Below are 23,716 nucleotides of genomic sequence, written 5' to 3'. Positions count from 1 at the left end.
AATTTAATACAACTTCACCCCCGACGTACATTAAAATTCTCAAAATGTTTTGTCTTCCTTTCTTCCTGCCTCTCCACTCACACAGCTCCTGCTCTAGTTTAGTCAGACATGATGACATGGATGTCCCCAAACACACAGTGCTCATCACACCTCCCTGCTTTCGTCTAGACAAGAGAGTCTTTTCTTGCAGCCCAGAATTCCATTTCCTTTCTTTCTTCACCTAGAGAACTCCTACTTCACATCCCAGCCCTTCCCACCCACCCAGGAAGTCATGGCATTATGCACCCAAAGTGTACCCGGAAGCCCTGACATTACATCTCTTACTGCCTTTATCACCTACTTCATGTATTTTTATCTGCCTACTTCCTGCTCTTCCAGGATGTGACCACAGGATTTAACACAGCACCAGGACATGGCAGAAGCCAAATAAATGCCGGGCAAATCGATGAAAGTCATGCGCAGTCTTGCTTTCGCTGCCCTTCTGTGCTGCACCCTGACCGTCCATCCACAAGGCTGCCTAGTTACAGGCCCCGGGTCACCCTTCACACTGAAATCTCAATCCAGCCTGAACACTTCCCACCGGAGAAAAATACAGCACCCACAACCTCAACAGGCCACTTTCTCAATAATAAAGAACCTTTAAACTTAAGAGAAGATGGATAATTTTTCTTTGTTTTTAGAAAATGAAGACTATTTTGCTAATCCAAATAATTTCTACTCCCTCCATTCAATTTGCCTGATTCACAAGTTTTCTCCAAAGAACGCACCTATAAAAAGATGACTAGATATAACAGCAGTCAATCCAGGGACCTTTATGTCTTTGCTATGCCAAGGTATTAACTGATCGATAAGCAAAAAGTCTTCAAATGAGCTAGTTTTTGTTGTAATATAGAGTGGAATGACGATCATGATACAGCACCTCCTCTCAGAAGGCAGAGACATCATGTTTACCATGTTCTATACTAGGCCGGACGGCCCCCTGCCCCTCCCAATATCCTGAGCTGTTACACTGAATCAGTCACTTCCTAATCTTCTCCTAAACCCAGGTCATCACTGTACCTAACCTCCATGGTCACCGACGAAAGCAGGGATCCCTGAACCTCTTCCTTGCTCATGTAATCCCCTGGGGTCAGTGGGAATATAGCTGACTTTAGAATGTTTAGGCCAGAAGACAATTCAGGGACTCCGTGTTACCCCAGGCATACAAGGCCAAGGGTATGGCTAACAGACTAACACAAGTTAGAAGAGTACTCATGTTACAAGAGAACCCCATAGAGCAGTAGTCCCCAATCTTTGTGGCACCAGGGACCAGTGCTCCTATGAGAGTCTAATGCCTGCCTGATGCTCTGAGGTGGAGCTGAGGCAGTGATGCTGGCGCTGGGGAGCAGCTGCAGATACAGATGAAGCTTTGCTCACTCACCTCCCACTGGGTGGCCTGGTTCCTAACAGGCTACGGACCATGGCCTGAGGGTTGGGGATCTGTGACCCAGAATGTGGGACTTCAAGACAAACCACTGAGATCACAATCCAGTATCCGGGGAAAATGACTGGAATTTCCACTCTCTCAAAATGATCAGAAAATAAATCTTTAGCTACTAAAACCCAGCAGCTTGAGATCATCTGATGGATTAAAAAGAGTTCTAAATAACTTCACTTAAGGATTTAACGTATCTGCTTAGCATGTGCTGCAAGCAATGTCTAACTGCTCCAAGAGAGCCCAGTTAATTAAGGGGCCTCTTCCCCACACACCTTCCGCTTCAGAGGACAATGAAAAAGCTGCCCTTGAGCTAGGGCCACCGCCTGCAGTGAGGTCATGCAGCTGACACTTCCCCACTCTGTCTGGTCACTGCTTGGATATGTGTGAGTGGACCTGGTCAGGGATGAAAGTCATGGAAGTCCAACAGGGTCAGGGTCATGGTCACCCTCTGGTGCCTGCACTTTACAAACTTGAGCTCTGGCTGGAATATGAGGGAAGTAATGACTTAGGCATCTCTTTTCAGTCATCAGGATACCAATTCATGAGAGAGAATAAAAAAAATAGGGCAACGATTAAAGCAGAGGATACTACGGTAGACTTGAGAAAGAATCTATTGACTCCAAGGAACTATGATGGACTTATCAATGAAGAGTGTACATCCCTCATCTGGGAGGATGACAAAAACGTCCTTAGTACTGCGCAGCTCCTCCCCCGAAGAGCTGGTCTCTGTTTCTCTGCTCACAAATGCTGCAATAGCCTCTTGAGTTGCTTTGGCCAACAGCATGTGGTGGAAGTGATACTGTCCAAGCTCTGAAGCTAGACAGAACCTGACTCAAGAGTCTGGCACTCCCAATCTCCCTCTTGGAAACTTGAGCTGCTGTGTGGACGAGCCAGGGCTAGCCGGTTGGATGATGAGAGAGCTGAGATCCAGCACTCCCACTACTCCCTTCTTCTTTCATTCCAGCTGACCACCAGCCATCCTCCAAAGGTAGAGCTTAATAGCTGACCATCAACTGACCACAGACTCATGAGTGCGCCCTGCTGAGATCAGCGGAAGTACTACCTCTATGAACCACTTTCAAATTGCTGGTCCACAGGATTGGGGGCTAAATAAATGGTTGTATGGTTTAAGTCAATGATTTTTTTATGCAGCAAAAACTCACAGGCCATTCTCAAAAACTTTCTGGAGAAGATGATCATATGTCTGAAGAGCAATCAACTCCTTGAAGACAGGAAACCAGACCAATGATTTTTCAAATATTCTACAAAATAGGGTGAATGAAATCATGACGAAAATCAAAATCACAAAGACCAAATTAAATTATCCCACGTACACTGCATCCTTTACTATCCAGCGAAGGAAGAGGGTACAATATTTAGAAATTTTAAAGTAATTTTATTAGAGGTTGCCAGCACAGCAGAAGATTGAATGATAAAATACTCACTTACCTCAATAACTTTTCACTTTTCACACCCATCCCTTTACTTCTCCTCCCACCTTCCCTTCCCTAGTTTTTATAAAATGCATGACTTCCTATCCCCATCACGGTCCTCTAACACAAACAAGAACACGAGGAGCTTCCGCGTACAACGGCGCTTGACTGAGCGCTTTACATACATGAATTCTCACACCAGTGCATTACGTGAGTGTGATTAGACCCATTCTAGAGCAAAACGTTAAATAGATAGATAGATAGATAGATAGATAGATAGATATGTCTCTATATATGTACATACATACATATGTATGTAGAAGGAAAAAAATGTGTAAAAAGGAATAAATGAGAGAAAAAAGTAGCTGTGCAAACTTCAATTCTGCCAAAAGAAAAGAATTGGAATTTTATTGATTTTGGCCAAAGCCTTTCCATGACTTGGAGAGAAAGAAACAAATATATAATAGGATTAGTGGTATATTAGCCTCGAACTATCCAATAAAAGGCATCACTGGACAAATAACCCTTGAACTGGAAGCACACACGGGAACCATCGGAAATTCTCAGAAATGCAGTCAGCTCATCGTGTGCACGTGTGAACGGTTTTGCCATGACATAACCGCTACTAAACACGTGTTTTATTTAAATTAACTAATAGGCATAATAATATTTATTAATCATTTTAAATTTAAAAGTGAATTCTTTCTTCTACTCAAAAAAAATGTGGCTTTAAAGTGTAAATTTGTTTTAGTAAGAAACTTACATTTTTAAATTAAATCTATGTTCTGTATTAAATTCATTTCCGTCTTCCAAATTACTTACAAACTGGACAGGAGGGGTAAAAAAAATTTTTAATTTTTTAACTGACCCCGATTTTTACAATTTAAATTAATGAGTATGGTGTCCCTGACATATAATTAAGCCGGCATATAATTAAGCAGCAGTTTGGGGGAAAGTATGTAAATCCCCTGGATTAAAACCGGGGAAACGCCACAATGGTGCCTGTCCCCCTCTACAGCCAAAATAAAGCTGAGTCTGATTGTTTCCAGTTGGGTCAACTGTCACTCCTGTACCCAAGGGCCCCAAAGCTGGGGGAGTCTCAGCTTTCCCCCACTTTGCCCAATCTGGAGAAGGCCCTTTCTGCTCAACTTCGCCATGACAGGCCACTCAGGGCACTGCCCCCGTGAACCCAGACTGTGGCATTTAGGAGTCACTCTCCTGCCTCGTTGCCGCCTCTTCCCGCATCTCCCCCACCCCCCACCGCTACACCAGGACACCCTACCCTTCTCTCTGGCATACTGGTTCCTGGAGAAATGAAGCTTTTTCTTATATTGCCCAAGGGGCACACCTCACAGGCCCACGGATTATCACCTTGACCACTGTCTCTGTGCTCTGTCCCTAGAAACTCTCAGCCTCATCCTTTGCCGAAGGACCCCCGCCCCAAACCCCCACACCTCCGTCACATGGTCCCCACTGCTTGGCCCGCCCTTCCTTCTGTGCCTGATTCTCGAACTTTTCTGAACCACAGAACCCCGTCCCTCCGAACTCCAACTGCTCTGTGGTGTCCCTGTGAACTTGTCTCCCGCCCTCCATTTCTCCTTCCTGTTCCCCCTACTCACCTCCGCGCCCCTGCTTTGCTTCTCCATCTGTCATCCCACCAAAAGCCGGGACGAGGCTCGTCCTCCAAGGGGGCAGAATCGGAGAACGTGCACATTCAAAACCAGGCTCGACGCGTGCAGCACCTCTGGAGACGCAGGAGGACTCACCGAGGGGCTTAGACCATGGGCATCTGCAATTGCCGAGCTGTCATACACTGAACTAAAAGCCACCTCCTATCACAGTCGCTGGATGGCTGTGGTTCTGACTTCGGAATTTCTTTGAAGACTGTCCTGAAGAAGGGCTCTGAGTATCCTCGGACGAGGCTGCCCCTCTGCTCAAAAGCCCAAATCTCTCCAGGCGAACAGCTGGCTCCCGGGCCCTCCTCTCTGCTCCCCGCCCTCCATCTTCTCCCAGCTTCACGTCCTCCCTCTCTGCTCCACTCTGCTCCGGGCGCACCTGCCTCCTCGGCACCCCCCACACACCGGCGCACATCTGTGGGAACCACTTTTCCCAGGCGTCCGGGTTGAGTGGTCCCTTCACCTTCACTGCCCTCAGGTGCAAACGCCACACCTCGGCAGCAGAAACGGCGACCCTGGCCACCTACACAATACAGCCGCCCCGCCTGCTTGATTGCTCTCCACACCGCTGTCGCCTCCGGAGAATTTACTTCTGTATGTGTTTGCTTTCTATCTCCCTCACCAGGATGTCAGGTCCACGACGGCTGGACCCGCCTGCTTATTTCACTGCTGCATCCCAGCACCTGACACAAAGGGAGCACTCTGCACAGACTCACTCAGTAAATGAATCCCTGCCCCCTCCCCCCTGTACCAACCCCATCACTCGCTTACACACATGCTCTCACACTGGAGAGCATATCCAGCTTTCCGACCTAGCTAGGTGATCTGAAGATGTGCAGCCCCTCTCAGCTTGGAGTCTTTTAGGTCTTCAGTCACTCTGTTTCTCCTTCCTCCCTTCCTCCTTTCTTCCCTCTCTTCCTTCCCTCACACCAGCTCCCCCCTCCGTCACTTCCATTCCAGATCCAGAACCTTCCACCCCAACCGAAGTCTTGATGAGTATATGGTCCATGTCACTGCCTCGCTTTAATAAGAAAGATGAACAGACACAGACTCCTCAGACTCTCTTCTCCTTTGGCTCTAAGCCAGAATTTACATTCTCTCAATTGCTTTTTAGCAAATCTACACTACCATTTAGCCGGTACTGCTTTCTTCCTGTTTACAAAGGATTATTCAATAATCAGTTCTAGATGTATTCCAGGTATTAGCGTCAAGCCTTTGACTTCTCAAAAATCTATACTGTAGTCATCTTTCTCTAGTTTTCTGCTAACTCATACTTCACTTTGGAATTCCTTATACTGGTTTTTACCATTCTATGCAAGTTTTGTGTTTTCTTTAGACACACGTCAATCCTTCCATCTTCCTGAAACATTCTTTCAAAATCTGAGCATCCCGGAAAATTTTCTAGTCACTCTCTGGGGTCATTATCCCTATCTTTATTTTTCCGGTTCTTTATAGATTAGACTTAAATTTTCTTCTAATTTCATCCTTCATGAACTGTATTTACATGAAAGTTCTTAGGCATGGAGCTTAACTAATTTTTTCCCCTGGATCTTTTGAAATCCTCCCCCCCTAAATTTCTGATACATAAGTAATTATGTTCAGATGTTACTTAATTTGTTTCTATAATCCTAAAATAAATATAGTCTTTCCCCTCTTAGTTTGATGTTTTGCTTTGGTTTTTTGTTTTTTTTTTTTTAAGCCTATCTTGCTCAGTGTTTGACATATCTGTTGAAGAAAGAAAAAAAAAGAACAAAAAATGACAACACCAAAATAAGAATTTATCACAATCTGTTTTCAGAAAAAAAACAAATTCCTAGAAAATCTAAATAAATAGTCCCCCTTATCCACTTTAAAATTACTATGTTAAAGAAACCCTCACTTAATCTACCAGTGAGTCTATACCTGACTCCCCAAACACTTGTCACTACCAAATCCATCATATGTTTTGACAGGGGAATGTTTTCCTGAGACATTTATCCTTCTCACACTCAGCACAGGTACTGAAGCACCTCAGGTTATGGACCCATCAAATACAAGGAAGTTAAACCGCCCAGAAAAACTAGATCGCTCAGGTAAAGGCTTTCTCTGGGCCCCGTGCCCCTAGGCAGCTGTGACATGTAGGGCAGCCAGGCATTGAATTATCTGGACAAACTGACAGCTTCCAAATTCCTCAGATGCTACGCTTTTCTTCAGGTTATAGAGAATGACAAACCAGTGGTGAGCAAAATATAGTTCTGCTACAGAGATTTACCAAAAGGAGAAACAAGATAGATGAAGAAAAGTGCCTATATGAATTCACTTGAAATGCAGCAGTCTCCGAAGCCAGAGTTAGACCAAGGGACACCGTGGTAGGCGGTGCCCACGACTGTTCAGGCTGTTGCCAACTGCATTAATCACCCCTCCTTCAGACAACTAACAATTTTCCCATAAATAGAAATTTCATTCTCCTCCCTTTTTCTCTCTCAAATACACATCATACACAAACAAGCACACAAACACGTTTATACCCAATACAGGAGCCAAAAAAAAAAAAAAACAGAAAAAATGTGGAATTCTGCCAATTTGATTTTTTTTCCTCTAGAATAATTCAATGGACTCGGTGACTAAAACCACTTCATTTTGCGGCTTTGGAATCTAACTCTGAAATATTAGACTATTAAAGGTAACATGTTGAGAGAACCCACAGGTGATTAAGACAATGTCAGTGGCTCTTCTGGACTATTTCCTTAGGTCACCTAACAAAGAACCCTGGCCTCACAAAGTATTGGTTAAACCGTCTTAGAGGAAGAACATGGCGCCCACGTCAGGAGCGAGAAGCCGGAACAGAAGGCCAGGGCAGCTCACCTGCAAAGCCTGGCCCACGTCCGCTCTCTTCTACAGTCAAGTGAACTGACCAAGGTGACCTCTAAAGTCCCATCCATGGAAAATTTCCCGCTTCTACATCTGAGGAGGAGCAAAAGAAAATGTTGTAATTTATGCCAAAATCAGCATTTGGGAGATAAATCCACTGAATCTAGCATCTTAGCCTAGGGTGGGAATTGTTAAATTTAGCATCATCTTAGTCTGCTTGGGCAGCTATTACAAAATGCCATAGTCACTTACTTTTGTAAGTGACAAAAATTTACTGACTTCTCTGAGACTCCTTCAATAAGGTCTACGTCAGGTCAGCTCCCAGTACACCCCACTCGACCCCCTCACTTGGTCTCACATACCAACTCATAAATGAATCCAGTTTGGCAGCTCCCACCTGCCACGCACATCAGCTTCCAAGTTGAAGCACAAAGTAATTACAGTGCATGAGAACATGTCTAGTGTATATTTATAGGGGGTTGGGGAAAAGTAGGGAGAAAGGAGAGGAAGAGGAAAAAAGAAAACGAGGAAGGAAAACAGAGAAAATAAGAAGAGTCAATAAAAACGTAGCGCAGAAGAGAAGGAAGAAGATGCAGTGCCCAGTGAAACATGTGTCATGAATAAGGACGTCTGTGGGGATGCTCAGTTGGGAGGAGAAGAAAATCTGGAACTGCACGAGACCCTGGTCTCCCTAGTCGAGCCAAAGCAAACTGTTCTTAGTCTGAGACAAGAACGTACAAGGTATCAAGATTACACATCATAAACACGACGTCTGGTCTTTCACTGGATACTGGCTTTCTAAAAATCCAGCTACAAAATGCATTTTGGGAGTAAGCGTGGCAACTGGAACTGGGGTGTGTTAGAAAAGAGTAGTGCGTCAATGTTCGATTTTTTTGAGCAATGGGACTTTTATCGAGGTTGTTTAGGAGTATGTCTTTGTTCTTCATAGATACTTGCTAAAGTATTTTGAGGTGAAACGTCGTAACGTCTCAACTAACTTTCAGAGGGCCTGTAAAACAAACCACACACACGCGCGCGCGCGCACACACACACACACACACACAGAGAGATAAACTAATATGGTCAAATATTAACGACTGGTAAATTTAACTGAAGGACATATGTCTTCATTGTATTAGTTTTACAACTTTTCTCAGGCGTGAAATGTTTCAGAATAAAAAGTTCAATGAAGAAAAAAAAAAAAAAGATAAACTAGCCTGAACCTAACTTCCATAAGCCTCAGGACATTTCTATTTAGCCAATAAGCTCCTCCTGTTGACCTGAAGGCACCATTATGTGGGAATCAAAGGCTCTCAGAGGCTGGATTCAGTCTGCCTGAGCTCAGGATACCATCCATCACTGATGATCAGACAAGGTACTTAACACCTTCAAGCCCGGTTCCTCACCTGAACAATGGGGAGGATAATAGTTCCTAACTCGAGGCGTTGATTATGAGAATTAAATAAATTAATTCACAAATGTTATTATTATAGTTGTTGATGATGATGATGATTAATATGAGAAAATTAAATAATTCACAAGTTATTATTATTATTATTATTATTGATATGAGAGAACAGAATAACACCATCCTCACTTACATTGCCCAAATAGAATCCCAAAGGATAAACTATTTTGTTTTAGAACGGTTTTCTCTCTTCCTCTTATGCAAAACACAGAGAAGCAATCTTGGAACGCTGGGATGTGCCAAAAACCTCAGAAATTGGAATCCATCCATACATCCCGTCTTTAACAGGATAAGACGCCTCTACTAAAGTTTCTTGTAAACTCTGTCTCTTATCTCCACGTTCGGGGTGGAGTACTCCCAAAGAAGAAGCAACTGTAAGGAAGAACAATGAGCCTTCTTCTGTAAGCAGGAGGGTTCGGGGAGAGGGGTAGGGCTCTGGGTGGGAAGCCCCAAGTTAAAACAGATTCCTTCTTTTTTCAGGGAAAGCTCAGGCCAAGGACGGGAGAGCTGGCTTTTCCCCTCCCCACAGTCACTGCCTTGATGGCTGGGACTGTGGCCCAGACAGGGCACATTCCACGGGGCCGGAGAGTAGGCGTGGGGCCAGCAGCCGTTAAACACCACTTTTGTATCCTCCAGCAAGAAAGAATGTCTGGAAGCCAACAGCATGTGCCTTGTTCTAAGAACAGATTTCTCCTCTGGCTATTTCTCCAGCTTACAGAAGAACTGTTATGCAGGGCACATCCACCTATCCTGACTGGCCTTCCTTCATAACCCGGTGTCTCGGTGCAAAAGGCTTCGGAATATGGAAAACATTCATATTTTTTTAAAAAGTCTCTAGTATGGCCTGCTTCTATAATACCAGTACGATCGTAGTCCCTAAGTCTGCAGGAATACTGCAACACACACACATTTAGAAGAAAATAATCAGGTCTGTATGTTTTTAGGGAGCTGATTCCTTACATTATGCATTCTTTTACAACTGTGAATTGGCTTCAATTTTGTTTTGGATAGTTGCTATGTAAACCAAGTACTAAAACTCAAAATAAAGAAGACGGTTCTTCAAAAAAACAGAAAAAAAAAGAAAGAAAGAAAATAATCAAGTCTACAGAGAGCCTGAAGTTGCCCACTTATTCCCAGAATTTGAGTTACATATTTTTTTTAAAAGTTTAAAGGAAGACACATTAGTGGCCACACACAGGACACCGAGGCGAGCTGCAGACCCCGCAGAAGTCGGTCCCTCTGTGGCCGTGCAGGGACAGAACCTGGTCTGTGTCATCAGGACACCCTGTCAGAGCTCGCTCCCATCGCAAACCTTCTCGTCACGTCTTCTTCTGCCGTTGATCATGGACTTCTCTGGATAGTCACGAAAAGCCACGGAGTGTTTATAATGCACATTCTGGCTCTTTTTCGTCTTTCTAAAATTATTAATTAAAAATTAAGCCAACCAATTTAAAAGAGAAAAACAAGAAATATAACTGGAAGTTCTGACACTTGGATATATTAGTTAAGAAATATAAAACACACACAAATGAGTAATACGTAGGCATTAAAAAGTAATAGAGAGATAATAAGAAAATATCTATCACTGAATATGAGAGGATAACATGAAAGTTATATGAAAAATATGAATTATGGCTATATAAAAGAAATGTTCATAGATATGTATGCTAATACCACAGAAATTAATAGCAGTTCAGGGGTAATGAGTTTTTGAGAGATGTCTCTTTTATTTATTTTTCAGTTTCTGTAATGGAATAATCTTTTGGCAATGAATAATACTGCAAAGAGTTTTTCTTGATAAGAAAGACAAAACAATGACTCTAGAACAAGGGCAGATTCCTTATTTTTGAATTCCATAGTCGCCTAAGGGAATTAAACACCAGGAATCCATTACAGTCATCAATAAATACACTGTGGATCAACCAGCGCGGACGGTATTTTCACCCCAGCAAGTTCCCCTCTGGGCGCCCTGGCAAAGAGTCCTCTCGTTTGACTTGGGGAATGACCCCAAATGCCAACACAAGGGGAGAGGCTTCAGGGCCTCTGCAAAAAGTATTTACATGTGAGAAAAAAACACAGACGCGCACGCCACCGCCGCCACCACCTCCGCCACCACCGCCACCAGAAAACTGATGCAATCCGAGCAAGTATGAAAGACTAAGATGGTTTGAAATCCCTCAGCTAAAGGCAGACTTAGCCTAGAGATCCATATCTCTATCTGTTTGGCATGTATAGAAGACTTGAGCTCTAGGGGGTAGAGACCCTGGCCACTGGGCCGTGGGTGTGTGCTCACAGCTGATGAGCTTTTACTAGGTAGGTTAGTACTCCAGCAAGGAACACACAGCAGTTTCCCTGTCGTGACCTACGAATGCCTATGCTCTGAGATCCACATGGCCCTTGGGAGCTAGGAAAAAGCACAGCTCGAGTAAGTTAACTGGCCGTCTTCCGCAGACGGAGCGAGCAGCAAAAGGCATTAAGAGGTGCCCTGTAGTCAAGGACAGAGTAGCACAGGGCCCACCCGGCACCAGATATGTTCCGATCTATGTCCAGGGCCTCCGAATGATATTGAGACGCTAGAAGGGACAGGTGACTTTTCCTAACGTCACTCAGACACAGAGTGCGAATGGCAAGAGGGGTCTCAGTCAGCCGGAATTTTATGATTCAGTCTCAAAACCGTCCTCTTAAAAATCCTCACAACTTTAGCAACTGTTCATACAGAACTTCTAATTAATGACTCTCCCATTCATATTCACCGTTACCTTTCCAGGAGTCAATTATGCGAGTCTTCACAAGATTCCTAGCAATCTAAAAACGTTTTATGAGCTGGCATTGCATATTCTGAGGAGCATTTCCAAGCCAATGAGTGCTCATCACTGACGGCCAGAGCAAAGCCAGAATCAGCTGGGAATGAGAAATGATGGAAGGAAGAACTAATTAGAGGCAGAAATACCTGTACTATAAAATTATATAGAAATCATGCCAAGCACTTGCCTTTAAAAAAAAATCAATCTCCTTGTGTTAAAAAAAAAAAAAAAAAAAAAAAACTGAATAAAAAGACTCGTCCTACCAACCCCATTGGGTTTATTCATGAAACAAATATTTCTGAGCACTGGGTCATACGGTACAATGGTGGTGAAAAGCAAACAGTCCTTGCTCTGTTAGAACCTACACGAATGGGAAATAAAATGCTTACTGAGCAAAATAACGAACATAAAATATAAAATGTTGTAACCTTTCGAAAATGAAAGCACCCAGATCTCCAAGAGTCGGGAGCTCTTAAGGCTTTATCCCTTAAGGCTTTAGTCGCCCTAAGGGATGAGCAGCAGTTAATTGGGCAAAGGGGAGATGGGGAAAGAGTTCCGGACAGAGGGAACGGCATGTGCAAAGGCCCTGTGGGAAGAAGGAACATATTTAAACAACTTAAAAGAGGGGAAAGGGGGTTGGCAGGCCTTGTTAGGAATTGTGTTTTTCTACTAACGGCAATACAAAGCCCTTGAGATAATTAAGGAACGACAGTAACCTAAGCAGGTTTGCATTTTGAAAACATTTCCCCTAAAGTTTGGAGTATGAGGGGAAGGAGAGAGAGAACAAAAGAGATGGAGGAGAGTTGTCCTAATATTACTGCCACAGTCATGGTAAAAGATGGGGGCAGCTTCGTCCCAATGAGGCAGCAAGAAGACAGAAAGTGGGTGGAGTAAAAATATTTAGGCAGAAAGGTACCTAGGACTGAATGACAGATTGGCTATGAGGACTTAGGGAGAGGAAAAGGTCAAGGATGGCCCCCAGGTGGCTGGCCTGCCTGAGTGGATGGACTACTACACCATTCGCTGAGACAGAGAACAGGTCTGGGGTGGAGCCTGGGTGGAGGAGCGTGGTAAGTTCAGTCTTTGACATACTTCGTTGCGAAACCTTTGACAGCCCAGCGGAGAGGCAAGCTGGCAACTGGATAATCGGGTCTTGGAGACAGAGCCCGGTTAAAGAGATAAATTACAGGCCTATCATAATACAGATGGTAATTGGAGTGATAGAAGTTGCCCAAGGAAAGGTTACAAAGTGAGAAGAGATGACATTTTTGGCATCGAGCCCTAAGATACCCAAACCCTTTCAGAAGAACTTATGACTCAAAGGAGATAATGTGTAAGAATGAATTTTATAAACCGTAAAGCAGTATTAAAATTAGTTACTATAAAAGTTGAAAGGGCTCGGAGACATATATCTCCGTACTTTATAGGCGTAGAAACTGAAAGAAAAGTTACAGATCAAGCTCAACAAGCCACTAGTTATATAGACAGGACTGGGCAGGAGTTTAATCCATATCAAAGCTCCAAAAAGTCCAGGAGAACAGACAGAGTTTTCTGTGAACTCAAGAGGCTCTGGGAAGGGGGCTTAGAATGACTCATAATCGGGGTGTTTCTGCAGCTCCCAGGAGTCTGGCTGACACACTGCAACCTCACATCTGCAGGACTCCTGCCCCTCGTCTCCCCCTTAAAGGGCCTTTGTCATTTGTTCCCCAGCCCCACAGGCAGGACAGAAGGGCCTTTGCTTCTGTACTCCTTACAAGCAGATGAAGTTTAAGAAGCAGGGAAGTTAGAGACTTCGTCCCGCACGTTTCAGGGAGGACCTGGCCGTGACTTGGTAACGAGTAAAACGCAAGCACCACACGGCCCACTCCTTCCTGAGGCCTGAGCACTGTCTCAACGTCCATCGAGCCTTACACAAAACGGCTTTTCTTTTTCCCTTAGAAAAACTGTTTGAAGCTATACTCACAGCTGGAATTAAAAGCGATTTCCTCCTCAAAACAGCGGCCTTAGAACCATCCTGTCTAGCTGCACGAATCCGATGCCATTCAGCCCAGACCGCTGGGAAAGACAATGGGTGGGAGGCTGGACTAAATGACCCTCAACGGTTTCTCCAGCTCCAAGATTCATCTCTCATGTGTAAAAAAACTGGATGTTCCTATAAAAGAATCAGCATCTTCCAAAACCATCTCTTTTCTCTCTATGCTAATCTATGAATCGATGACACTCAGAATTCCAGTTAATCGAGTTCGGGGTTCGATGTAGACATTTTATCCGCCAGGAGTTTGCTTTCGCCTACTTTCTTCTCTGGCTGGGGCCTTCTCGGAGTCCCTTTCCTAAATATACAATGGCCACCAAGCCACCAGGCATGTGCTGGGACCTACTGACCCAACACTCTTTCCCACAGAGCAGAAGCCATCTCATCTCTACCTACCATCAAGCCCTGGATGGCATCAGCCCCAAATCAATCATCTGGAGTAATGTGGAAGGGTTTGTTTGTTCCCCACCCCCACCGAACATTCTAATTTAAAAATGTAAATCACAGGAAAGATGACAGAATCTTATAATGAATACCGTGTGCCAAGCGCCTAGCTTCTACCATTAATTTTATTGTTCTCATCTTATCACAAATCTAGCCACTAATCTATTCGTCCATCATTCCGTGTTATTATTTTATGTGCTGTTACACGGTAAATCGCAGTCCTAGCATACATACAAATTTGATCTGGAGACTGTTTAAACAATTCTTATGCCACCTCTCCAGAAATTGTGATTTAGTCTTGAGTGAAAATAATCTCCCCAGGTAATTCAAACGCGTGGGCAAAGGGGCAGGTGCGCATGCATCTGTTCCCCATGAGCTCTGACGAATGGGGTGGGGGAGGCCAGAGGGAGGGGGCATGCACCAACACGCACAACCCAGCACCCACAGACACAGAGGGCCAAGGATGCGGCCGGTTGGGAAGACTTGCCTCCGCTCCTTTAGCACTGAGACTACCGCAAAGGAAACTCAGCTCTGAAGACAGGCCACTCCCCAGGCTCACACACTGGTCCATCGCCCCTGCCCAGCTGCCTCTCCCCATCCTTGTTTGTCCCCAACCACGGCACTGCCTCCAACCACGGCGGAAGGCGGCATGGACATGAACTTGCAGGTCTTCTCGAAATCTAGCAAAAGAAGGGTTAGCAATGAACCCTGCCTAGGTTTTTCAGTGCAGACGACCCGGAAGCAGAACGCGCCCGCATCAGCAGCTGCTGGCACAGGGACCCAGGGCACGCACGCGAAATGGTTACGCAGCAATGTGACAATGTCAAACTAAAACTCTGGGGTCGGACGACACCTGCGAGAGTTCATGAAAAGGAATGACAAACAGTGACTATGGGAAGAATCTTGGTGTAATCCATTGGGCATTATTCGATTTGAACAATTAGTAGCAGTATCAGAAAAGCCTGGATAATAATTTCAAGTCGAAGACAGAGAGAGAGATGTTACACAGTAAATCGCAGGCCTAGTATCTATCCAGATAGATCGATCGATCGGTAGATCACATATATGTAACAATACCACTAAACCTATTTTTGTTGAACAAATGTAGAAACAGTATCGAGAAGTACCTTCTAAATTTAATTTAACACTTTAACATCACAGAGCACCCTTAACTTTTTCTAAAGTGATTCCACATAAATAGTTTCATTTAATCCTTACATCGACTCTGTGAAATCAATGAGCATTATCATTCCACTTTACAAATGAAGCGAATAAGACCAAGGTAAATAAAATTAAATCAGAGACTTACTGAACCCAAAATGTAAATGACCTGACTTCTGGCCACATTTTTTGTGATCTGAAAGCACTTTACAGAAAAATTGAAATCAAGGTCAGAGAGAATAGTCTCTCTTAAAACAGACTTTACGAAGGAAAAGATGAGCTTGAAAAGCAGTGAGGACAAAGCAAAAAAAAGTATCCTGACGGTATTTGTAGTTCTAATTCCAGAAGCATTTCAGATGGGTGGAGAAACAGCACTTTTTACAAAACAGAGATAAACAACAACCCAAGGAAGCCATGCCTCAGCCTGGACAATCTTGGCGCAGTTTACACTGGCTAGAACATTTGTCAGATTTTTGTGAATTCTGGGAGAGTCCACAACTTATCCTTGAATGGCCTGTGAAGATATCTACTTTAAGCCTTTTTTTTTTTCTTTAATTTTATTGGCAGGGCATGGGGCCGGGGCAACTTTAAAAAGCAAGAGATTAACACAAAAATCTGCTTTCCCAGCTTCTTTTAAAGCTAGATCATCTGGCAACACTGGGTCCGGATTCCTGTCTGACAGCAGTGTGTTGGAGCTGAGTAGCTGCTGCTTCCTCCAGACAGGCCCTAAGCTCCCAGGTTCTCCAGTCCCTCGGGCACCCAACGATCTCCTGATAAGCCTCACTCGCTCACCTGCCTGACTCCGGAGCTCCAATCAACGTGAAGGCGAATGGTCCAGGAAGGCGGTAACGTCAGCCATGACGGTACATGAAGATTAGCACATCGGGTCGCACTGTTTTGAAATAATGGAGAATAGGAAGAGAACGCAGGACACTGGCCAAGCTGTGACTCTGGGGAACAGGAAGCCAAATGACCCAGTCCAGTGTATTTTCCACCACATGATGAGGAATAAAAGGAAAAGAGGCCTGTTCAAGTTAGGGCAGCAGAGGCAGGGAGCTGGGTCCGCGCTGTCTGTGACTCGAGTCCTGGCCCAGTGCTGCTCAAGGACTATTTGTGAAGGGCCACACTCATGGCCATCTCAGAGACATCTGCACTCACTGCACCAGTTGCCCGTGAGGGCCTAAAGACACGAGAGTGGCAAAATGAGGTGAAAGTCGCCGATGGCATCTCAGAGGCTATTAGACAACTCAGAATTTCTGAGACAAAACTCAAGCACCATAATATGAGTAGTAACTGATGCTACTCTGGAAAAAAAAAATTTTTTTAATAGTTTAATTTTAAATGCAAAATCTGAGGAATTGGCAATGTCTGCCTGGAGTGCCTTACTGGGCAAGAAAGCAGGGTCCAGTGTGAGCTCAGATCAGAAGGTAAGAGAGCTGGGCTTGAAAGAGGCGCCCGCGGCAGGCGCGAGGAGAGACCGCCACCAGCGCTGTGCGCCTGTCACCCCTGGTCTAACCATCTCGGCGCTAGCATGCTTTACTCCGTACCTTTCATGCAACTTTTGTTTTTCGTATGGTTTTCCTTCTTCCACCCCCCAGGGTCAGCAAAAGGCAAACTCAGCCAGCCTGACTGGGCAAAGCGCCACGAGGTCAGGCCATCAGGCCAAGTTATTCCCACTGGACTCTAATCTCAGAACAGGGCTGCTACCCGGATCCGTGTATCCCTAGCACTGAAACACAGTGGGACTTCCGAGTGGACGGGTATAAGAGGGATTAGTCAGGAATGGGAGGGGGCAAGGAGCCTAATCAGAGCTAGAACTGACCCCCAAGAAAGGTTCATGAGCCAAGTCAGTTTCTTGGGCTCCATCTGGCTCGACCTGGCATCACACTTGGTGAAGTGTGACATGGCTGGGGTCCAATCGGCCTCAGAAGAGGGGCAGAGCAGGACACCTGGCCAGCGCTTCTCAAACTTTTTAACATCCATGGGAATCGGCACGGGAGCTGCTGATCCTCAGATTATCACTGAGAAAGCCCGGGGTGGGGCCTGAAATTCTGCATCAGTGACAAACTCCAAGGTGATGTTGAAACTGCTGGTCCATGGCCCGCACTTTAAGTAGCAAAGCTCAGAGCCAGCAGTTTCAACCTCGGTTTCATTCCGGAATGACTAGGGAAGCTTTGAAACATGTCTGCTGCCCAGGCCTCGTCCCAGAACCAGGTAGATCAGAATCTCTTGGGCCGGGATCCAGGCAGCAAAACGTTTTAAGCTTCTAGGTGATTATAACGTGCAGTTAAGATCAAGAACCATTGCTCTAGGAAGTACGTATAATCACAGCAGGAGCCTCATAGTTGCAGGGGGTTCATCTGGCCTGACAGCGGAGGGATGGAGTCAGCCAAGGACGTGACCAGAGGCCCAGCTGAGAAGGTCCCAGACTGGTGCGCCACACTCCTAGGCCAGGACAAACACAACAACAGAGAAGGTGGGCGGGGAGGGGAGGGGGAGGGCAGGGCGGATTGCCGGTGCCCAGAGCGTACCCCGAAGCATTACAGACAGCTGTAAAGCAGCAAACCTAGATCCAAATTTCCCCACTCAGTGGACCAGCTCCTAAAACGCATGACTGGGTTGGCTCAGGTAGGGCTCCAATGCTGGCCAAGCGACAGGCTGGCGTCCTCAGTACTTCACATTGGCCCGATGGGAAAACGCCTCAGTCCCCAGCTACTCCCTGCATGTGGAAAGCAACTTCTGCAGTTTCCAATCCCTTTACTGATGCACGCCACTAACGCGACAACCTCCAGGATGCCCTCATTGCCCAGGGAACACAAGTCCTTACAATGAGACAGGACAATCTAAGAACAGATTCGAAACCCCGAGTTCGGGTCCTCTTGCCTTCAGAGATGAAGAAAGCTCTAGAAACAGGTGCAGAGCAGGAGCGCAGTCAGAGAGGAAGGGAAAGGTCTAGGTGAGGAGAAGAAAGGAGGAGAGCAAAGGACTCAAGAAAAGAAAAAGGGGACAGGAAGGAGACGAGAAGGAAGCCCAGTGGGGAAAGGGAAGACGGGACCAGGCACATGACTTGGCGTCCTTCAGGGACTGTGCCCAGGGCAGGAGAGGCCCAGCCCCTAGGCTAAGGCCAGATCCTAGGAGGGTCTGTGTTTTTTAAATTTATGTTTACTGTGTTTCAAAAACGATTTAAAGGACATAAGGAAACATATAAGGTCAAATGAAATTCAAAATGGATGTAGAGAAGCATTCTTGGCATGGGAAGACCAGAAAGTAGAAAGGAGGAAAACTCAGGGCGAGTTATGCTTCAGCCTTGGGTGTCATAAGTGAATGTGGGAGGCAGAGTCTTCCATTTACGGTCAGAAAAGACGGCCTCAAATTTGTCTACTTTGAATCGGTTATTTGGAAAATACTATAAAATGTCTTTAAAAAGCAAGATTTTTTTTAATGATGTAAGCCACTTATTTTTAATGCGATTTTCCAAACAAAGGGGGTTGTTCCCCCAAAAATGAAGACAAAGGGTAAGGTTTAGGGGACAGACAGTGTGGCATCCAGGCGAAGTGCTCCCTTTAGTTTTGGGGTGCTACACCTTACCTATCGGTGGTCAGGGTCTAATTAGTGCACGGTGGCAGGAGCAAGCGGGGTGTCTCTGGAATACTGCGGGGTACAGACAGCGAGCAGCGCAGCAGGGATCCTCATCTGTGCCCACGGGATGCTGGGGGCACGCCACTGCGCCCAGACCTGATCCCTCCAGCCTCCACTTTAGACGCGCAATCTCCAGGACACTAGCTCTTAACATTTTGGGGGCAATGAATATCTTCTGAGAACCGAGAAGGAAAATGCACACATATACACCGCACCTCGACACCCTGGAGGGAGTCTCGGGCAGCTTCCGGACCCATGAGTCCATGGACCCAGCTTAAAAACCACCATGCTACGGGGTTTCAAGTCTCAGGGGCTTCTTCCAGCAGAATGCGAACTGCCCTGGACACACCAGCACTTGTCCCTCGAGAGCTTCATGAACACCTAGTGTTATGAACTGAATCGTGTTACCTCAAAATTCGTGTGTTAACAATATGCAACGGTATCTGAAGATGGGACTCTTAGGAAGTAATGAGGTTTAGGTGAGGTCGTGAGAGTGGGGCCCCCATGATGGGATCGGTGCCCTCGACAGGAGAGGAAGAGGGACCGGAGCTCAGCTCTCTCCCTCCACCGTGTGAGGACAGGCGAGGAGAAAGTCTGGAAGAGGGCTCTCTCCAGGAACAGGACTTGCTGGCACCTTGATCTTGGACTTCTCAGCCTCCAGACTCTGAGGAACGAAAGCCTTTAGTTTAAGCCCGCCAGGCTATGGTATTTCGTGACGGCAGCCTATGCGGACGACGACACCTAGACACTCTCAGTGCCCAACACCTCCACCTGGCCCGCTGCGGGGCATAAGAGCCTCTGAGACACTGGTCCCGTCGTTTTCATCTCCTCTACCACACGGCCCTTAGGCCAGGCTGGAGAATGCCCTCCGGGGCGCTATGGGGCACGTAGGTCCAGCACGGAGGAGGCTGGCTGGGCCCCCGATGGAGGGGTCTCAACCTCCAGAAGCAAGGACAGAAACGACATGTCGAGGTGACCATGCAGTCCTAGATGTGAGAAGGGAAAAAGGACTGAAATGGGAAGTTCAGAGCGAGAACTGGTACAGAGCTGGTGGTCCTCCAGGCGTGCTCTGATCAATCTGGCTCGCTCACGACGCCCTGGGCACGCGGCGGGGATTCGCAAACACTGTTGACGTGGGGCTGCTCTTCCAGAGAAAACGCAGCAGGCTTCGGGCCCAAGCTGTTCCATGGCTCCAACCAGGCAAAGCTGCCTACTCTCAACCAGTATTTTTACGCACATCGCGCTCCATCAAATAATAGATCTTTACAAAACCCTGCTCACAGCCAGCTCCTCCGGGCCTGGCTGCTCGATCCGCCACGGCCGTCCTTCACTGTTAGCGCACGTCTCGGCTTCGTCTCACACACGCGATCGTTCGGGCGGCAGCCCTGCTGGGCTTCACTCGAGGGCAGGGCTGTCTTCTATGGCTTTTGTGATCATTCCAGGAGTCCGGATTCCAGGCTCTGAGCTCAGAGGCGGCCCAGTCATTATTGTTGGCCAGCTGCTTTTCCTAAGCATAATTGGACCTTTTGATTCCCATATACACACCACCTGTGTTCCTGCCACTCTCCTCTCTGGTGAAAGGGACTTCTTCAAAGCTCACTCACATTCCAGGCGCAGTCTGCACATCAGGGGATGAGCAGCCCAGCCCAGGAGTGTCGAAAAGTGCAATTGGGGTTTTGGCGCACTGAGCAGAAGTAGAAGGAAATAGAGTTCTCTTATCCGTGACGTGAAAGGGCTGTGCTGGGCCACGTCAAAGGTCCCTTCCAAACCTGCGACCCTATAAGTTTGAGGAAATGTTCTGCCGTACTCAGTGAGGCAGACGTGGCTGCCTCACTACTCAGCATCCATCCTGCCCGCCCTCCTCACTATCGGATATCGGTCTTGTTCAGGGCAGCAAGGCATCCAGCTGGAACGCCACCCCGCTCCCTGGCCTCTCATGTGGGGAGGGCTGGCCACTGTAACCTAAGACGAATTCTGCGGGGAGCAAGCCTTGGCTTTTCCGATACGGGTACCAACCCCCTCCTCTGCCTTGCTCTCCCACTTTCTGCACTGGGGAGGCTGATGTTATGCTGGAGGTGAAGCCGCTATTCTGCAGTCACGAGTCAATGCCCATGAGGACAGAGGTCTTCCTGCTACAGAATGAAAAGGTGGGGCCGTCCTGGGCCCCACTGGCTGTGTTCGACCACTGCCCACTGGCTCTGTTTGACCACTGATCCAGTCTTCAAGGCCTAGCTCAGGACTTCTTGGTTCACAAGGTAAATAGCAGGTCCTTACATGTTTACACTACTGTATTTTGAAGCCAAGTGGCGTATACTCTTGCAATCTTAAAACTTCTGTTCTTGGTTTTGTTTTACTTCTTTTTTTTTTTTTTTTTTTTTTTTTCCTAAAAGCAAATTTGGCTCAGGGAATAGTTTCTCAAAAGGGCAGTGAGAAAAAAAAAAAAAAATCTACCTACCAGGATATTTTTCTTTTGGTTGGCAAATGCCAAAGGACAAACTTGGCCATGAAAAGTCATCTGCATTTCATGAAAAACCAATGAAGGACTAACCAGTCTCCCAAATCACCAGCCGTTTCACAGTAATGCAGCTCTGTAAAGAACCACCAGGTAGCACATTCAATCTCGTTGGCCTCTATAGCTAAGGATTTTCTCTCTTTGGCATTCAACCCCATTCATTATCAGTAATGATTTTTTTGTTGCTGTTGTTGTTTAAAATAAAAATTTACAACTTCTGGAAGGCATGGACATTTGGGCACAAGTTTCTCACAGCACCTTCCCAATCCTCTATTGAAATTGCCAAAATAATAACAAGGCATTATGGAAAGGGGGTCCAGTCACACGTCAGGATTTCTGTAGATAGAAGGCCAGTTACTCCAGTTAAAAGAAGACCATCTTAGAACCCTGCTTCCCAAGAAAGCAGACTCAGGGCAGGTTCTCTCACTGAGCTCTAGTTACATCAACTACTTTAGAAGGTCAAGGCTGAGTACTGATGGAAAACAGCATGATGGTTCCTCGAGGATTTAAAAATAGAATGCACCTTATGACCCAGCAATCCCACTTCTGGTTATTTATCTGAAGAAATCCTAAACACTAATTTGAAAAGATTTCTGCACCCCTATGTTCACTGCAGCATGTTTGCAGTAGCCATGAGATGAAAGATACCTACGTCCATCAATAGATGATTGGATAAAGAAGATATGGTACATATATACAACGGAATACTATTCAGTCATGAAAAAGAATGAAATCTTACCATTTGTGACAACATAGGTGGACCTAGAGGGCATTATGCTAAGTGAAATAAGTCAGAGAGAGAGCAAGATAAATACCGTATGACTTCACTTCTATGTGGAATCTAAAGAACAATACAAACAAACAAAACAGAAACTGACTCATAGAAACAGAGAACAAACTGAGGGCTGCCAGATGGGAGGCGGGGTGGGGGGGGAGGTGGAGGTGGAAAGGCAAAGGAAGTAAGAAGTACAATTTGTAGTTATAAAATCATCACGGGGATGTAAAGTATGACACGGGGACCACAGTCGGTAATAGCGTAATAACTGTGTGTGGTGCGGATGGGTGTTGCACTTATCCGAGGAATCACTTCATAAATTATATAAATGTCACTATATGCTGCACACCCGAAACTAATATAAAATAATACTGAAGGTCAACTGTAATTGAAAAAGAAAATTAAAATTTTAATTAAAATTTTTTCTTTATTTAAAAATAAAATTTTTTAAAGGCCGAATGCAGTTCAGGAAAGTGTGTGGCTTAAGTGCCTTTTGCTGCAGCTTATCAGCGGCACTCAAAGCTGCTCTGCCCGGAGGCCCAGGTGACAGACAGGGTCACAGCAGGCAGACAGCCCTTCAAACTCCTCCCTATGGGCAGGGCCCTCCGCTCCAGTCTACGCTTACAATCCCTCCTCCCCCTTCCCCCTACCCTCCTAGCGTTAATGGATTCTGAAACATCACAATCAGCCCCAGAAGCCCTATTTACATCAGAAAAAAAAGGTAACTGATCTCAACGTCCATTTATACAGGGTTATTTCTGGGAATGAGGAATGGGCTGGCCCCTCCTTGCCTTTCCTCTTGTTACTTGAAGAATGTTAACACCTGTCACCGACCCACCCCCTCAAAACCGACAAAGAATTTCAGTTCTGCAGAAGCAGGTGCCTGAAAAATCGAAGTGTAAATTTGGTCATGCAAATCAACACTGGACCTTGAGTCTCAAAAGACTCAGGTAGGAACTAAAGAAACTTTTAGGGTCCCCCCCCCCACCACCATAAATGTCTAGTCACAATTAGTCTACATTAAGATAAAGGTGGTCAAAAGGTACAAACTTCCAGTTATAAGATGAGTAAGTCCTGGGGAGGTAATGCACAGCATGGTGACTGTGGTTAACAATACCGCGGTATTTGAAAGTTGCTGAGAGTAGATGGAAAAAATTCCCATCATAAGGAAAAATCACTAACTATATGAGGTGACGGACATATATCAAATCATTATGTTGTATACCATAAACAGATAAAATGTTACATATGAATTATATCTCGAAACTGGAGAAAATCAATCAATCAATCAATAAAACAATTAGGTCACATTAGAGAGGCTATTTTATCACTGTTTTTTTCCCCTGACATTTAGAATTCAGCAAAGGTTTTCTTCTAACGCCCCCCCGAAATTACTTGAGTAGAAAAATGGAAGATCAGGACTTAATATCTCCTAAGCAGTGGCC

The 23,716-nt window shown here is 45.7% G+C and overlaps 1 protein-coding gene across 3 annotated transcripts in view; it reads right to left on the bottom strand.

The window, feature by feature from the left end:
• The window catches only part of CREB3L2 (cAMP responsive element binding protein 3 like 2), a 187,887-nt gene that overhangs the window by 65,337 nt on the left and 98,834 nt on the right, over positions 1-23,716 (bottom strand). Inside the window, exon 1 of one of the 3 annotated variants that reach the window (XM_036230850.1) lies at positions 16,138-22,232. The exons of the other annotated variants lie outside the window; for them this stretch is intronic. The gene's annotated coding sequence lies outside the window, so the exon portion shown is untranslated. Of the gene's footprint in view, positions 1-16,137; positions 22,233-23,716 lie in introns of those variants that run through there. 3 annotated transcript variants of the gene reach the window in all.

This window comes from Rousettus aegyptiacus, unplaced genomic scaffold, assembly GCF_014176215.1.
Source record: "Rousettus aegyptiacus isolate mRouAeg1 unplaced genomic scaffold, mRouAeg1.p scaffold_m13_p_13, whole genome shotgun sequence".
Taxonomy (NCBI): domain Eukaryota; kingdom Metazoa; phylum Chordata; class Mammalia; order Chiroptera; family Pteropodidae; genus Rousettus; species Rousettus aegyptiacus.
The sequence above is the reverse complement of the archived record's forward strand: the minus strand, read 5'-3'. Positions and strand labels throughout refer to the sequence as shown.